The following is an 11,885-nucleotide window of genomic DNA, read 5'->3' on the forward strand; positions in this document are numbered from 1 at the left end:
TATCCACGAATGAGTTTCTGCATTTTTAACGGTTGTAGCCGTGTTAGTCTACGGACCTAGGCAGACAGGGTTCCTTGGGTAAATTTGATATGTTTTGTTATTGAGTTGGTCTAATAAAATATATCAGATTTACCCAAAGAAACTTTTCTGCATTTTTAGACTTTTATTTTAGGATTCACAAAATCATTCAGACCCACTGCAAGTCACTGGAGATCTCAGGAGTGCGTCATTCTGTAGTGTCACCTGCCAGGGACGCTTTGAACCATAAAGAGAGTCAATAGGAGCTCACGCCGATGTTTTATATATTTTACGTGGTCTCTAATTTTAAAATGGATGCTCACTCCTGGAGTTTTATGGGTGCTGGTATAAACTGGAGTAGGATAAATGACTTTAAAACTTTGTCCCTTATTCCCAAAGTTCCCCAGCCAGTCAGCTCCTACTCTGCTCCTTAGGTGAAAGGCTTGTGACAAACTAAAGACTAACAAGCGGAGATCAGTAGGGAACGCTTTCCACTATGTTTCTGCTCCACAACACGTAGACCTTTTAAATGACTTTTATTTCGGGATCAGAAGGAAAATACAAAAAATATTTTTAAAATGTCTTGGAACAAGAAAATGCCAAAAGTTGGAACTGCAGAAACAGAATTTTGCATTTTTTGATCAAAACAAAATTCACCGTTGTTAAAATGCTTCTTTGATTTTCCAGAAATGGAAAGCTTTTTCAAAATGTAGTTTTCCAAAAAAAACATATACTTTATTGCCCAACACTAACATTTCAAAGTGGCAAAGCAGGTCTTGCCTTGTGTGCTTAAGCATGGAAGTAGCTCCCATGAAGCTAGAGCCACTTCTCCTGTGATACACGGCTACAGCCGAGCTGTGATCCTCAGGGAATGGCCCTGGAGCCTCCTAGGATGGCTGGTCTGGGGTTCCCATGTTTTCCAGGGGAAAAAAAATGTAAATGCTACGTTGTTCCCTTGCAGCAACTTGGACTCGTAAATCTTAATTTCCTCAAAGGCATCTTTGAACAAACCGAGGAAACAAAAGCAATGACTGTGGATTACACATGCATGATATTTTTGCCTTCAATTTATAACAATCTCAGAGTCTTCCTCCCTGGTGCTTACCCCTTCGATATTTATGGATGTATTTGATGTCTTCCTTCACACTTGATTCCTTTGCACTTAAGCGGCGCAAAATCCCAGATACATGCATGAAATATTGCACCTAGAAGTTAATTTTGTTGGCCCAGAGCAATTCCTAGGTGATGCAAAGCTATCATGGATGGCTTTAATATGCACCTACTTGTTGCCCCACTGCTTTGCGCCCAGGTGACAGGGTGGAGAGAGCTCCACTTCAGAGATCCTCTGCCAGCAGAGCGGTTTCATAGGGAGTGTTGTGCCAAAGGTGAAATAGGCTCCTGGTCAGCTCCAGGATCAGGACTGTAAAGGGTGGCTTAAAGCCATATACCATGATTATGGATATATGACCAACCTAGTGCAGGGTGACCGCCATCCCTGCTGTCACGAGGATCTGGGGAGCAGAGCGGACACCTGTGCAGCGACGGAGATCCGGCCTTCCCCTCCTGCTCATCGATGCACTATCTTCCTGCTGGGCCCATTTCTGCCACTGGGAAAATCAAACTTCCCATTGATATGCATGGGATTAAGATTAGTCCCCGCGATTTATTTTGCTAATGACATATTTGCTAAGGACCTTGAAGAAGGCAGCTGAGAGTGTTGGAGGAGAAAGCAGCCCCCGGTTTGCACGGCACAGCGTTCAGAAAGTTCACGTGGGGAGAGGCGCTTCGCACCCAGCCCAGGCTGTGAAACACGCTGAAAATTAACATCTTTCCTTTCAGATCTGCATTGCTGATGGCTGTGTTGTGGCTCCAGAGTCGCACCGTATGTCACGCTGGGGTTTTAGATAATTGTTTCAGTATGAAACAGCTCTTGTCTCGTAGGACGGTTACGGTCACGTGCTATGTTCTTCAGCATGGGAACTTACTTTTTAAAAAAAGCATTTGTACAGCACCGAGTACAGTGGGCCTCATCACTGACCTCCACTGAAATACATGTAGCATTAACAATGATCCGTGACGATAAAGGAGTGGCTGATTTAAGGGGTTCGGATGCAGCTGCTGAGAGCATAAGTTCTACGGGCCAAAGCCCTAGCTGATATAAATCACTTTATTTCCAGGAGTTTGCATTGATTTGAGTTTAGAATCAGTCTCCATAAATTTAGGAAAAGGCAACGCCAGCAGCAAAGTCTGAAATGCCAATTTTATCCTTAAAACATTGATTTTAAGGGGCAGTGAGGAGAGGAACAGACAAGTCGGAGCAGAACCGGGGGGAGAAACTGAGCTGCTTTTGTGCTTCTCTGGCAGTTTTTAAGGCTCCCAACTGTCCTATTTGCAAGGTGCAAGCTTTGCAGTGAGAAAGTGTTATCAAAAGATGCCAGAAGGCAAAGCCCATGGTTCACATTCCTGTTTCTCCCCACAGTCCATGAATGGGTGTAGACTAGGATTAGCAAACTTTTGTTCAGTGGCTCTAGATCCCTGGTAGGCTTATATTTTAGCAAGCAACTGTTTTAGTTGTACTGTTTCCCCCCCCCCCCCCCCACGTTATGTAAGTATGACATTTCCCCCTAATATTTAATATAATCTCTTAGATCTCATCACTGTAAAGTTTAGAGAGCAAATTAAAACACCGTCCAGTTCACTGTAAATACAGTCAGTTTATTCAAGGAGAGCAGAGTCCTTACTGTTCAACCCGATTGAGTCATAAGCAAGTCAGGTTCACCTTTCGGTTCAGCGTTGCTCGGATTAATTATCCCCAAGTGAAAAGGGGGTCCTCTCCAAGATTCGAGGGCTATTTGGGCCAAAGGGGTGCAGTTATGCCAATGAGAATTGGACCCAGGTAGGTGTGTTGAGACTGGGTGGCTCAGAGGAAGGAGACAGAAAACACAGTTGTTCATTTGGAGCCAGATCTTATACTTCCTCTGCAGGCTCAGGTCCCTGGTGAGCGGAAGAACAGGAACCGTAAAAACCCACTAACGCTCAGCTGGCTGTCGGCACATGCAAAATTGAAGGGAAAGCATTTATTTCCCGACTTCGCACTTATTATGCAAGGGGCGATCAGGAGGAAGAGCAGCAATAATTAAACTGTGATGTTGAGCCCTGGTGCCCCTAAGGTAAAATCCTCTAAATGAACTGAACATTGAAAATGGCAAACTGCAAGGGACTTTGTCACAGGATCTCCGTGGTCGTAGATCACCTTTGACTGACAGAAAATTGGACGCAGGTCGTGGGAAGGGACAAAAAAAAGCATCGCAGAGGGGGAGAGGGAAAGCAGCAGCTCCTGAAGTGAGCCTAAAATCTGCCTGGTTGCTAGGAAAGTAGCACTCCTTTGCTCCTGATAAGTAATTTCAATTTGTACCTATATTTATAACAGTATGAAGATCCATTTTATAATCTCTGTAATAAAGAACCTCATCAGCAACTTCTCAAAGAAACTTGTTATTACGGAGAATGACACTCTAATTGCCTCCAGACATTTAGCTTGTCTAGTGAGTGAAGTAACCTGATAAGCTATTGAGCTATTAAGTGATGTAGAATCAATTAATGTAGTGAGATAAGAAAGTACTACCCTACCTAGGTAAACTAAGTAGTATGTGTCAAACTAGTCACTATTAATTCAGGTCCAGAAAAACATGGTAGACCAGTTTAATTCACAGTAACATGGGGATCATATGGAACTCAGTGGGGTATATTTTTACAAAGGAAAATTAGCTTTGCAAGGAACATTTTCTCAAACACTTTTGGATCCAACCAATGTTAACTTACTTGCAGTTTTGGAGTTTTGGTCAGGAATATTTTCCAAACAAAACACAAATACCACGTAACTCCACCGCACAACTATTTAAAAACCCAGGCCTTGAATTTTACACCAACAAGGCACACAAAGGTGCAGGGTGTTTAGTTTATATGTGAACTTGTGTTCAGAGGCCTGCCTCATTACCTTTTTGCACACACGGCCGTGCAGCCGGCTCTCTCAGTGGTAGTACATTTTGTGCACTTGAGTGTTGATTTCCAATATCTTTTTCTCTCCAGCCAACAGAGGCAGCTCATGAGACCTGGCGAATGCTGCCTGCTACCTAACGTAGTGAAAACAAGAGCAATTGGACATCTAATCTGCTTAGGTGCTTTTGAAAATCCCACTACGTGCCAAAAATACGCTTGAAAATCTGGGCCCAAATCCATTAGCTGGGAGTCAGGCCAGAGCCCTCTTGCGAGAGCTATTCAGTACCACACTTCATGTCGAATACACAAGAGGTGTTGGACCAAAGACACATTACTGTCATTATTACAAATAACACCAGGCCCACAAGATGCCCTTCTCCCCTTTGGTGAGACCTGGCCCATCTTGATTTTCTTTCTGTTCAGAAAGACCTTCTACAAAGAACTTGGCCATTGTGTAAGGGTCTTTGGATGGGAATAAAGGGAATGACCCATCAGGTTTGTCAGGGTCAGAAAAAAATAGCAGAACCCAAGAAAGAAAACAGCCAGAGGTTCTGGTTGTCTGGCAAAGCTGTGCAGATGTGGGGCTGCAGCTGTTTCTAGTCTGCTTTAAATAAGAATAGCTTGCAGCCATCCGCGCCGATTTGCTTAGTGCGCTCTTTGGAATTCACAATGTAAATTGAATTGTGAACTCCTCTGCCTTTGCATGGGAACATTTGGACTCTAATATGACCGGCAGAACAAGTTCCCCCCTAAATGAATTGTTCTCACAAATGATACCGATGCTTTGCACTCCTACTCAGTTGATGCCATTGCGGCTACCAGCAAGAAGGTGCTGCTTCAGAGTGAAGGGGCTGAGATGGGATGGGAGAAGAGGGAACAGGAGACCAAGAAGAAAAGACCCATTTTTCTTGGGAGATATTGTGTGGTTTGGAAAACACCCTTTGCTGCTTTCCATTACGTCTCTCTGTGTGCGGTTGCACCAAGGATGGGATCAAGGGAGCTTTAAACCTCCTTTGTGCTATCTGGCCACGGCTACTCAAGATGATAGCTCGTTACTAGTGTGCAGCAGTAATGAGGTACTGCTCAGTCACCGTTACCTGGAAGCCTTGCAGGGATGCTACTGTGCAGTAATGCCAGTTACTGTGCAGTCATTTAGTTATGCAAGTACTAAATGTATGACAGTTGTTACTGCGCAGTCAGTGTCTCGTGTAGATGCAGTCTCTGTATTTTGAAATCTGTACAGGAGCCTGGTCGGTCCATACGGTACTTAAATCAGCCTGTGGTTTATTCTGACTTAGACTTTACTTCTCAGAGTGGATGCTGTAGATACTGAGAATCAGAGCGCGGGTCTATGAGAAGGCTCACCCCATCTCCGCCATGCTTCCTGCAGCTGTGCCATTACTGGTACCTGAGCCAGCTGTTTTAATGCCACGCTTGGCTTGCAGGCTAGACTTCCCCAAAGTGGGTCTTGGTGTTACTGGAGGTATCGGCAAGCAAACAAAAGTTACAGCAAGGTTCCTGGGAGCAGATACTTAGCGTGCACATCAGCTGTGCCCCAGTAGCTGTCTGGTACACGTGTACAAGTGCCGTGTGTGCCCATCCTGGCCCTGCTGTGAGTGGAAGTGAAATCACAGGAGTTTCTCCCTGTTGCACTGAGGGCTGAATTCTCCGGGGCCTGGCACAACGTGGGTAGCTACCAGGGAACAGCTCACACATAAGTCCCTACCTCCTTTTAACTCCTTACGGTTGGTTCATTTGTCCGTGCCCTGAGCATCCAATTCTCAAGGCTCACCAGATCATTTGTCCATGTGATTACCACGTACCAAACGCATATTTTAGTGTCTTTTCTGGAGTTTCTTGTTTCTATACATATAGAGTCTCCAACAGGAACTTTTAACTTAACTTAGGCAGTCTCACTTTACAATGATTGTTGGACAGGTCAGTACAGACTATCATTGGAGTGATTAGTAGGTAATTTTGCAATCGTGCCATGTTTGTACAGGTCATATATTTTTAATATGAGTTTTTACAATAAAAGGATCTATCAATTTAGTCAGCAAAGCATCCAGGAGCCAGGCAAAAATATGCTTCAGCAAATCATTTGCATTCTGGCCCAACAAGCTTTCTGATGGGACAAGAAGAAGATTTGCCTACTGAATGATTTTTAATTGTTTGTGAATTCTGATGAAATGTTTAGATATCCCCGCAGTCCTTACAATTAATAGTAAATAATTATAATAAAAAAACCTCTCTTCTGTGTCACATGCACATCCATACACACATGCACAGGTTTGCAGAACCACACTTCCTTTTGTTCCCTTTGTTCTCTTTGTTCACTGTGCAGTAATGAAAAATGACAGCCATATTTATTGTACCGTTCCTCCAGGAATGCAGAGATAATTACCTCCCCTTAGCACGGAGAGGGGAACCAGCCAGAGCTGAGTCTCTTTCCAGCATTCCCAAATTGAAGCTGGAAGTTTGCAGGAAATGCAAATGGTAGGCCTTGCAGGAGTAGTTAAGGGACAGCGGAATAAGTGCAGTGTCTTTGCGAGGTGGTTTCCCGGGATTGTCAGAAAATAAAAGCCAAATGGATCTCCTAGGCTTGCATCGTAAAGGGGACCACTTTATATTCCACCAGTGTCCTGTGTCTGCTGACGTGACAGAGTTCCTGACCTGGTGCCAGGTCTTGTTCCCTTGAACATTGCAAATACTTGCATTGCTTAGGCTGCTTGCTGCTTTACAGCCTGTGCCGATGAACGAATGGACAACCCCTTGCAAGCCACTTCTTGCAAGACTGTGCACCTGGTCAGCTACTCTATACAGCAAGCAGGACGGATGGGGCCACAGCTCTTCAGTCTGCCCCTGTTTTCTCACCGGCAGGGAAGTGTTAGACAATCTCCCTACATTGAAGTTCAGGTCATGGAGACTTCCCGCACATGGCCATAGAGGAGCCATGACAAGATCCTAACTAAGGCCGGTTCATGTAAGTGAGGTGCCTCAACATCTATTTTTAACAACTGATTTCCAATGTATCTTTTTATCTAAAGGTAATTTAAAAAAAAACAAAAAACCTGTTTAGCTCTTAATAAGAAAAATCATTTCATCTTTCAATATTTTTCTCCCCTGGATTTATTTCTTCAATTAGGGATTTTTTTTGAGGTATTAAAATATAATCCAGCGAATTTAATCATGTTTCCTATAGCACCTTGTGTCTTCAAAGCATTTTACAAACTTCGGTGCATTCATGTGCAGCACACACCTGCAAGGGAGGCTAACTGGTCATTTATATCTCCAGGTTACAGAATGAGAAATAATAAAAAAGGGGGTGGGGGGTGCAAGGATATTAGAGCTTCCCACTGTGGAATGAAAAGAAACATGGTTGTGGCCACATCCCTTCAAAACATTGCTATCCTGACCACACCAACTTTATGCTGGGACAGAAGTAGGAGTGAACAATTAAGGTAAGGCCTGGCTAGTTGGGGTTTTTCAAAGGAAGCTAAAAGATTTAGCATCTGTTTGCCAAAAAAAGGTGGTAGGGTTTGCATTCATCTGCAGGACACCAACAGTTGTGCATTGGATGGTGTGCTCTCACTGTGCCCACCTAGCAGCTGCCTTATGAGTCAATATGGCATGCTGCATGGCCTCTGTGCCTTAAGGGATTTTTCCCACAGTATGTTATCTGATATATGGTGAAAACCAGCTGGAATCAATAGGGACATGGGCTGACATTCACAAATTCCCGGATTCGTTCCCTGTGACCCACCTCTTTTTGGGTGCCAGCCGGTATCTCACCTGCAGCCCCAGCAGGAGGACAATAAGGAGAAGGAGATCGTGGACCTCCTGCTTCTGGAGGATGTTTCTTTGCATCAGCTTCATTGATGCTGCACCATTTCTGGGCCCATGAAACATGGATCAATCTTTGGGAAAAGTTTGTGCTACGTGCCTGGGGTGACCAAGGGTAGCTGTAGTATTTCAACAGACGCCTTTCTAGAGATTTGTATGGAGTTTTCTCAGAGCTGTTGGCCAATGTTGCAAATGAGTTGGAGTAATTCAAAGTGCCTTGACTCTGTGTGTGTGTGTGTGTGTGTGTGTGTGTGTGTGAATCTTTTTCTTCCATCGTTATCTCTGACACCAGCTTGGTATGGGCAACCGGAGTGTTATCGGTGTTGTGATGGAGGTGTGTGCTCCCGATAAGGTGCTGCCTCCATGTAATCTAAAACTTCCTTGCATACAAGGGGTTCGTGAAAGGCATGGGGGCAATCAGTGACCTTCATATTCCTATTAATTTTCCCCACACTAGACCTCAGAAGTCATAAACTGAATAGGACACATCTCTACTGTGCTCCAAGTCTTATCAATCAGCATAGCCCATTCAGCTCAGTTAATGAGGAGAGAGGTTGGAAAAGGTTTGCGATGGCAGGATGGTTAGGAAATCACATCACTTTTATTTAATGAACGTGGTATGCTTTCACCTATTTCTTCTGCTAGGGATGTTAATGGTATTGACAGGTGCACTATCATTTTGGGTGACCCAGTTTATCCTCCGTTTCCCTGGCTAACAAAGTCTTTTATCGGACACTTGGATTTCATAAAGGAAACGTTTATCACCTAAGCAGCTGCAGGATGACAGGGGAGAGTGCCTGTGGGATCCTGAAGGGAATATCGTGCTGTTCCATGAGAAGGCTAGAGCCCCTTGCCAACCTACGACAACTGCATCTTCTATGTTGCACAGTATCTATGCATGATGCCCACTGAATTTGAGTACCTGCTTTCCTTTGGAAAATCCCAGCTTCGGTTTTGTATGCCCACAGGGTGAAGAACCGCATCCTTTTCTTAATGTCCATCTGCAGGCTCCCAACATCTCTGGCTGAATTGAATAGTAGAAACTACCTACTCGTTCCCTCCCTAAAACAGTGAGAAGGATGTGTGAGGAATGGGCAGAACTGGATCTCCCTTCTACCCGGTGACCAAAATAGCAAAACTACTGTAGAGAGGAGATGAGGGTAACAAGTAACAGCTGGTATCAGAGAGCAGTAAATTTTCTCCTTAGCAAGCAAAGAGAAACCAGGAAAAGAATGATGGTGCAAGGGCAGGTCTTAAACTGGAAGTGCTCTGATAGAAAAAAGGAGTGGTTATCACAGCTTCCTCTGAAAAATGGTCATCAGTTTTGTAGTCCACTTTGTTCCTCTCTTGTTCTGTCCTAGTCCAGAGAGGTTAATTGGAGCATGTTGCAAAACCTAGCATAGCTCACGTGTATTTAGGAAGGCAAAGGGTTCATCAGGGTGACTGCAGAGGGGGGGGTCTCTTGTTGCTTGGCACATAGTAAGCTTCATTTTGCCAGAAAACCAGTTTATTGAAGAATTAGTAAGTATGCAACTGATGCAAATACTAAACCTTTTCAAAGTGCCCCATCAACTTAACACCCTAAATCCAATTATTAGAAAAATGACACAAGTCATTTTTTGGGTCAGGGATCAGATTTTCAAAGGTCCTTAGATGCAGGAAGAGGCAGGTAGGCACCTTACAAAAGCGCCTGAGCACTGGTTGATTCACTGATCCTGCTGAAAACAAGGTTCAGACTCCTCACTCACTGGGCCACTTCTGAAAATGTTATTTAAAATACCATATTGAAAAATGTTGGTCTTTTTAAGTTCAGGGACGTTTCAGTTCTAGCAGGTGCTTTTGAGAGCTAGGTAGGTGCATGGGAATACTACTAAATAATTAAAATGGTGTGTGTATGTAGACACACATCATCTTTACCGGTGACTAAAAAGCCTAGTGCATGCTCTTTGGTTTCCCATTTTAGATGGCCTATTATCAGAGCTTTCTGTAGTGCAAGTTTCATAAGTGGAGGTTATCATACATTGCAGGCCATCGCTCCTGCTGGGGAGCAAAATGAAGGTTTGATAATGAGATCGCCCAAAGGCAGATAAGAGAGTTAGCCTGCTGAACAGTCCCTCAAGGTTTCCTGCGATGAAAAAAGGAGGGCATGCAATTTATTATCCTCCTCTTGTTGGAGCTTCCCATTGTTTGAGATGTCAAACTCTGCATGGAATAAATAAATAAATAAATTGGGATGCTGGTTGGGATGGGGTGAGGAGAGGGGGGTGTTGTTTTATTTTCATTAAATTTTGGTTTCCAGCTCCACCTCCCCCCTTCCCTAAGCCCTTTGCAGGAGATGATCCGTGAATTGTTCAACCACAGTGATGTGTGGAAGTTTCCAAAGTCTAAATCTTGAAATCCTTGGTGCATTTAAAGTTCTGAATGGGTTTCTTGTTCCTATTTTTCTTTAAGGATATATGTCCAAAAAGGGACACTGAAGCTTGATAGACTTAGGAAAATGGCCCTTTAAAAGCTACCAATAACCTTCCATTCTCCAATTCTGTTTGCTCTTATCTCATGCTAAACACAAGAACGTGCATTACAATAAAGCAAAAGGTCAGATTAAAAGCCATAAAAGACAGAAGAGTCAGAGCTGAGGTTGCCACATCATTAACTCACAGCATTCACATCCTTATGTTTTCATGCACATATGGTATATAAAATCACCTAGTGTTTCACAACCCTCTTAAATAATTAGGCACAACAGGATGAGCTGGGTGACCACCTGGATGAAGTCGAAATACTGGCATCTGCATTAACCAGATGGGAGTCTGCTCTCCTCTACTGTCAGGAGATGGACAGATGACTTCCACCTGGATGAACTTGAAGGGGTGTCACAGCCAACCTCCAGAGAGGTAGAGAGAGGCATCGTGCAGGTGACAGTGGTAAGTGTGATTCATTTTAATTTATAAGGCCCCAATTCAACCCAGACGGGGATAATCTCAGGAAAGCTTTGTTGGCCCCTACTCTACAAACCAAGAAATTAAGGGGGATTTTGTGGTAAGGACTCACCCCCCTAGTCAAGGGCACTTCAAGTGCTATTTGAACAAGGCCTCCTGTTTCTATCAATCTTATCATTTAAATAAAAAGAGGGATAGGGACATTACTAACATTGCAAGCAGGCTTCTTTAGACTAAATCAGTGCCAATTATTTCTGCTTCATAAGTATATAACACAGAAGTCATCTCCTGTAAAAATGAAAGACATGGAGAGATTCAGCCCCTTGCATCATGCCAGCGTGGGATAGGAAGTAGTCCCAAATCCACTAGTCCTCTGGTACGCTCTACTGTCATCATGCTGTCATCAGAGAGCTCAGCTGCTCTGGCGGTGAAGGGGCCGTGCAGGAGCCTGGATAGATATTACATCAGTAATATATACTGATTTAAGTGTTGGCTGTCCCTGATGTTACTCTCTGTAGCAGTTCCACCAAAGTCATTATGAAGTAATGTGCATTGCTGCCCGTCAAATGTTTATCAGGGATGCACACTTGGCATCCATCGGGCAGTAAAAGAAGTTACCAATGTACATGTCCAGGAAAAACCTCAGGTGTAGGCATTGATGCTCAACCAGGAGACCTCACGAGAACAGACTTTTGCTTGGTTTTCATTTCCACCCTGTAAGTTTTAGCTGAAATAAACTCTTCAGAGTTTGGGGGAGAAAAAACAGAAAGACCATTCTCTCTAGCTGAGACCACTGGGGAAAAATTTCCAACCACAACGAACTGAAGCAGCTAAATTTAAACTCCCCCAAGAACCATGTTTAAAAATGGGAAAGCTCCATTGATCCTTTCGCAGTGAATGTGTGATATGCCATAATCACAAAGTGCAACCCTTGTTTTAGCACATGTGCTTACAGAGGTCATTCAAGGGATCTGCGATGTGAAAAATGGAGGGAATGGTATAACTTAGTCTTGCTGAGAAAGCATGCACATCCGCTGGTTAATGGTAACCAAGAGTTTTTTAGCCTTGGGGTTGATCCTGTGCCAA

At 43.8% G+C, this 11,885-nt stretch overlaps 1 long non-coding RNA gene across 1 annotated transcript in view; it reads left to right on the forward strand.

The window, feature by feature from the left end:
- LOC106738225 (uncharacterized) overlaps nt 1–10,779 on the forward strand; it is an 86,690-nt gene extending 75,911 nt beyond the window's left edge. The window contains exon 3 of the long non-coding RNA XR_002089395.2: nt 10,598–10,779. This is a non-coding gene — a long non-coding RNA (uncharacterized LOC106738225). The remainder of the gene's footprint in view (nt 1–10,597) is intronic.
- Nucleotides 10,780–11,885: the final 1,106 nt, after the last annotated feature.

This window comes from Alligator mississippiensis, chromosome 9, assembly GCF_030867095.1.
Source record: "Alligator mississippiensis isolate rAllMis1 chromosome 9, rAllMis1, whole genome shotgun sequence".
Taxonomy (NCBI): domain Eukaryota; kingdom Metazoa; phylum Chordata; order Crocodylia; family Alligatoridae; genus Alligator; species Alligator mississippiensis.